We start from the raw sequence: 6,868 nt of genomic DNA on the forward strand, positions 1-6,868 counted from the left end.
TAGAAACTAGAAAAAGAAAAACATTAAATCCACGTTAATCAGAGGCAGAAAAATAATAAAAATTAGAGGATAAATGATTTTATTTTATTTTATTTTATTTTATTTTATTTTATTTTATGAGACAGAGCCTCAAGCTGTTGTCTCATGAGCTACTTGTCTCCCAAGTAGCTGGGACTACAGGTGCCTGCCACACTGCCCGGCTATTTTTTGATTGCAGTCGTCATTGTTGTTTGGTGGGCCCAGGCTGGATTCAAACCAGCCAGCTCAGGTGTATGTGGCTGGTACCCTAGCTGCTTGAGCCACAGACGCCAAGCCAGGTTAAATGATTTTAAAGTTTATATGACCAGGTAAAAAAAATCCAAAATAGTCAACACCATCTCAAAGGAGAACACGACCTGACTTGAAGACTTACCATGAAGCTACAGTAATTAGTACAATGTGTAATCGGTGAAAAAAAAAAATAGGCAAATAGGTCAGTAGAACAGAGTAGGGAGCCCATATACAGACCAACATAACCACAGTTAACTTATCTTTGCTCTGATTTTTTTTGTTGTTGTTGTACTTTTTGGCCAGGGCTGGGTTTGAACCTGACACCTCTGGTATATGGGGCTGGTGCCCTACTCCTTGAGCCACAGGCGCCGCCCAGTTAACTCATCTTTGAAAAAAGGGCAAAGGCAATACACATAAGCGGGGAAAAGATAGTCCTTACAACAAATGATGCTGGAACAACTGAACAGCCACATGCAGAGAGATGAATGTAGACACAGACGTTCGACCTTTCAGAAAAATTAATTCAAAAGGGATCACAGACTAAAATATAGAACTACAAAACTCCTACAAGATCACATAGGAGAAAATCTGGATGAGCTCGGATTTCGCAAGGACTTCTTAGATATTATATCAAAAGTATTATCCATGAAAGAAAGAATTGATAAGCTAGATTTCATTAAAATTAAAAAATTTCTGGCTGGGCATAGTGGCTCACACCTATAATCCTAGCACTCCGGGAGGCCGAGGCAAGAGGATCCCTTGAATTCAGGAGTTTGAGGCCAGCCTGAGCAAGAGTGAGATCTTCTCTAGGAAAAAGAGAAAAATTAGCCAGGCATCTTGGCATGTGCCTGGAGGGTACATGTGAAGGGTAAGGTCTGAGGATCACTTGAACCCAGGCGTTTGAGGTTTCTATGAGCTAGGCTGAGGCCATGCCACTCTACCCTGGGCCACAGAGTGAGACTATGTATCAAACAAAGTAAACAAATAAAATGTAATAATAATAATCAGCATTTGGTTTTGATTGCGATATTATTTAACAGGCTTTTACTGTTTCACTTGGATATGTGTTTTGAAGAAATGACATCAGAAATCTTCTTGATTTCTTAAGCTTGGTTCCTTCATCCGTCCCATGTGGCTGATAGAGGGAAATCTGGCTTCCTCGTCTGAACATCATCTCGTCTTTGGAAAACTCCAGCAGAATCGGGGGATAGAGTGAAAAAGCCCCCTGGACTAATGTGCTTACATGTTAATTCGAAATGTGCAGTTACCAAAAACGTCACTTTCGTTGGCTTGACATTGAAGGAGATTCCGTGGTTCACAAGCCTGAAAAGCGCAGAGATACCAGGCTTCAGTTACGGCTGGACCAGCGGCCCCGTGATGCCACCAAAGACCAGCTGCTTTTCATGTCTCCTCTCCGCCTTGTCAATGCGTATTTCCCCAAGTGGCCACCAGATGGCTGCAAGGAGCTGTCAGTGCTAAGTGGCTCCTAAGGAAGCCAGAAGTCATTTCTACAGAATCCTCCCGGAGATGTGTCTTTGTTTTTGAGTGAACCTAATTATGTCATGTTGGGGGTTGGGAGTCCAGGTTCCCCGAACCCAGCTGACCTGGTTCAATTATTCGACTGAGCTAGAAAGTTCAACCGAGGCACGGCGGTAATTGAAAGTAAGAATGAATGAAAACTGGAAATAATACTGGAGCAGCACAGGCAGCGTGAACAGAGAAGCAAAGTGACTTGCACAAGTCTCGGTGTGACAAAGAGAGATTTTATTTAGGAAGAACAAAGAAAGTTTAGAGCACTTCCAAGGAGAGTTGGAAGTGGGTCCCGTCATGGCGGAGAGAAGGAGAGAGGGCCGTGCACGGAGCAGTGTGGGTGATAAATACCTCTTTGAAATAGGTTGTAAGCCTTCCGCTGGTCTCCCTGCACCACGGGGCATTATTACCCTTTGCTATTGGTCATCAATAACCTAGGTTACCTAATGCCCACATTCTTTTTCCTTTTGGGGGCAGAACTGCTCAGTGGTAAATGATCCTATGGGCCTTCCAGACTTTTGGTTCCTCAGGCCAGATTTTCCTCCATCTCCTTTGAAGCCCCCTTTTTTATGCCCCTTCTAGGTCATGCGTCCACTCCGATGAGTCACAGGGTGGGGCGGATGTACGGACTGCCTTGACGGTGCTTGGAACTGGCAGCTTCCCTTCAGGCTGTGTGAGGGAGGGGTGAAGGGGTGAAAATAGAGGTGCTGAGTCAGGGAGACTGATGGCCTGTGCTCCATAATGGCCTATTCCTCAGGATAGAAGTATCTTCCCTCCCCTTCCTCTGGCCTTGCAGGGCAAAGACTCAGGACCAGTTAGCATAGGGGTGGGGAATCTTCCGCGTGGTGGTCTTCTTGGCCCCAACACTTGCTGACCCCTTCTCTTCCTACCTAAGGCCTCACAGTGCTCTGATGACAGTGGACCTTCCCGTCCCAGACCGGTCAGAGCCAAATGCACAAACTCATTCTCCGCTCCTGCCAGTGATTCCTCAGTCTCGTCTGCCATGACCTTGACCTTCTTCTCCTTAAGAGTTGTTTGTACATAGTCAGGGTTTCCAGAGAGAGGATGCTTCTTGTCCCATTGATTAAGGTGGAGGAGGGCAGGATGAGGTCAATAGCCAATTGCTGGAGATTCCTTCCTGACCAGAGGGCTGAGATGAACGGAGCCAGCTCAGCTAACTGTAAGGTCGTCTGTGGGTTCCTCCTTGTCATCATGCAAAAACAAGGGTTTTCTGGTGATCACGTGAACTTCCTAAAGGTCTAAGACAGTGCCTGAAGCCTTCCCCCTCTGGTGTCCAGAGGTGGCCTTGCTGTGTGATCAGGCCCAGGGCTCTCTTGGTGCCCTTTTGCTGCTGGCCTGGTTCGGGGCCTTCTGCTGCTTCCAGGCAATAGTGTTCCGGTGGTGCTCCCCTGCCAGGCTCCTCAGGACATGCCTAGATACTGAAACTGCCTCTGGGCACCACCAGGAAAGGGCTCATGAGAGGGGCAGACCCAGCAGGTAATGGATATATGATTGGAACTCAACTCGGCCAGTCATTCCCTTGAAAAGCAGATCCCCAGATCACCAGCCATTCTTCCTGCTCTGTGTTTGCTGGTGGCTCATGCCTGTAATCTCAGCACTTAGGAGGCTGAGGTAGGTGCATTGCCTGAGCTCACAGGTTCTAGACCAACTTGAGCCAGAGTAAGACCCTGTCTCTAAAAAATAGCTGGGTGTTCTGGGAGCTCTTGGGAGGCTGAGGCAAGAGGATCACTTGATCCCATGAATTTGAGGTTGCTGGGAGCTAAGACACCATGACACTCTACCAACGGTGAGCAAGTGAGACTCTGTCTCAAAAAAAAAAAAAAAAAGGAGGACGGAGCCTGTGGCTCAAAAGAGTAGGGCACCGGCCCCATATGCCAGAGGTGGAAGGTTCAAACCCAGCCCCGGCCAAAAACTGCAAAAAGAAAATGCTCTGTGTTCACTATTTATTTCAAAACAAAATTACTGGGCAGTGCCTGTGGCTTAGTGAGTAGGGTGCCAGCCCCATATACTGAGGGTGGCGGGTTTGAACCTAGCCCTGACCAAATTGCAACAAAAAAATATCCGGGTGTTGTGGCAGGCACCTGTAGTCCCAGCTACTTGGGAGGCTGAGGCAAGAGAATCACCTAAGGCCACAAGCTGGAGATTGCTGTGAGTTGTGATGCCACAGCACTCTACTGAGGTCAACAAAGTGGGACTCCGTCTCTAAAAACAACAAAAAAATATTTAATGTTTTAATTGCTTATTTTTTAAAGCACACTCACAATTTCACTATAAAGTCACTACGCATGTATATTTGGCCATATTTTTACCATAGGTGAGGACAATAAACAAAACACTCCTTTTTCTTTTTTTTTTTTAGTTTTTTTCTGGGGCTGGGTTTGAACCCACCACCTCTAGCATATGGGACCAGCAACCTACACTTTTGAGCCACAGGTGTCCCCAAGGCTCCTTTTTTTTTCATTTAACATTATTCATAAACACAAAGATAGAGGTGCAGAAAGCCCATAGAAGGTGTATAGATCTAGCATATTGTCTGTATTTTACAGAGGAGAAAATTAAGATTTATTGGAAATTCTTGAAAGAAAGCAGCCGTGGCCAGGACAGACAAAACCAAAGCCCCAATCAGTTCTCTACCTGGGCGAGGGGACACAGAGGAGGGTTTTCCCAAATTTGGAGAAAGCACTTGGGGTGATCAAAACCGTAATCTCCTGGATCTTACCACACCTCTGGATCAGACTCTTCCGTAATGGACACATTGACTTAGAAAAATAGCAAATTAGACCTTCAGAACAACTCTGTGATTTAGACTCTCACATTCCAGACTAGTGGGGAATTTTTCATTTTGAGCCTATGTATCAGAGGGTGAAAACGATGGTGGACAATGTGAACAAACACCCATGTCAGTGGTTTTCAGCCTTTTTTATCTCATGGCACACTTGAACCTACAGTTCAGCGGTTCTCAACCTGTGGGTTGCGACCCTCAGGAACTGTATTAAAAGGCCACAGCCTTAGGAAGGTTGAGAATCACTGCTATAGTTAAACTTTCGTGGCACACTTAAATTACGTTGTTCCCAAAAAAGAGTAAAAAAAAGAATATACTTACTGTGCTTTGAACTTCTTTCAAAAATAACTTAATGATCTTTAAAAAAAATTTGCAGCACACCAGTTTGAACATCACGGAACCTAGGTGATTTTTTTTTACAAGCATATAAAATGTGAGATCTACTGTTTTGAAGAGCTTGCATCATAGACGACACACAGGCACGTGTTGAGCTCTGTGAACTAGGACTTCTGAGCTGAGCTAGACCACGAAGGATTTTCTCAAGACCAGTGGTAATACAAGCAGCCAGCTCCTTGCCTGGGCACCAGCCATTTGCAGGCCTTCCCTACCACAACCAAGCCAGTAGAGACAGATGGGCTTGTTCATGTAAACTCTTATAAGTAATTCCTGGTTTCTGGATTTTTGGAGAGAAGGAGGAACAGAAGAAACAGCCTGAGAGAGGTTCAAGAGAATGGATGACGTTATCTAAGGAGCCAGTGAACCCAGTCCAATCGTGTTAACAATCATTTTCTTCCTCCTGACACACGTGCCCTTTATGGAGTAGGGCATGAAAGTTGCCTGCCTGCTGCAATTATTGCTGCCTGTGGCTCCATTTGGGCCACAGCCATCATCAGAACTCTCTGGGTGGACTGTGTGTGTTTCTGGGTGGTGGTAGGGTTTCAGGGGCCATAGAGTGTTGGAGAAATGGTGGCCGTAACCTTTGGTAACTCTTATAAATTAGTGGGGCGTGTATGAACTGCTGGTTGTGATTTATTATATGATTGATAGTGGCCACTATTTTTACATGGAGTGGAAAGGAATGAAACAGCATTGAACAGAATAGAACAGCCACCACGTATTACCATTAGTAAGGGGGCGTATGTGTGTATTTATAGTGCTTAAATGCAAATTTCCTTTTTTTTTTTTTTTTTTTGAGACGGAGCCTCAAGCTGTCCCCCTGGGTAGAGTGCTGTGGCATCACAGCTCACAGCAACCTCCAACTCCTGGGCTCAAGCGAGTCTCCTGCCTCAGCCTCCCAAGTAGCTGGGACCACAGGCACCTGCCACAACACCTGGCTATTTTTTGGTTGCACCTGTCATTGTTGTTTGGCAGGCCCAGGCTGGATTCGAACCTGCCACCTTGGGTGTACGTGGCTAGCACCTTAACCACTTGAGCCACAGGCACTGAGCCTAAATTTCCTTTTTTTATAAAACCAATTTATTGAGGCATAATGGCTCTCACTTATACGTGGATTCTAAAGTAGTCAAACTCAAAGAAGCAGAAAGTGCAATAGTGATTGTCAGCAAGTAAGTTCTGGAGATTACCGCCCAAATAGGGCCTGTGATTTAGGGCCCTGTTATTCTGTACTTAAAAATTTGCTAAGGGGCTAGAGCTTATGTTAAGTGCTCTTACCACAAAAGCTGAAAAACAAGACCACACAAAAATGAAAACTTTTTCAGGAGTGGTTCAAAATGTTTGAAAACTTCCGGCTTAGAGAAAAACTGCTTGTTAAAGGGTGAACGAAGTTCAGAGAGGTTGGATCCTTGGTCAAAGCTTCCTTCATTTTAAGTCTCATGATTCCAGACCCAGGACTAGTCCCCCTAACGCTTCTATGTAGGATACATTTTCCTTTGCTTGCAGAATCTTAGTCTATTTTCATTGTTAATGAATGACTATGAGGTTTATGTAACATAAATCGTTTTATCTTACTTCTGTAGTTTTGAGTAACTTGGTAATTTACTTTTTTAGCGATTATAAATAATTCTGCTATACATATTTTTATAATTATACTTTTATTCTTCTTGTGAATTACTTCTATGGGCTACATTTTCTGGGATAATCATTTTTATGTCTCTTAATTCCAACAAACAGCCAATTTACTCCCTCACCAGCAACCATTTCCCAGCAGTCTCGCTAGTCCTGAATTTTGTCATTTATCCTTATACTTGTTTATCCGATATGTGTTAAATGGCCCCATAGAATTGCTTTCATTTGGATTTCTTTAAT

The sequence above is a fragment of the Otolemur garnettii genome, unplaced genomic scaffold (assembly GCF_000181295.1).
Source record: "Otolemur garnettii isolate 467f Iridium unplaced genomic scaffold, OtoGar3 scaffold00086, whole genome shotgun sequence".
NCBI lineage: Eukaryota > Metazoa > Chordata > Mammalia > Primates > Galagidae > Otolemur > Otolemur garnettii.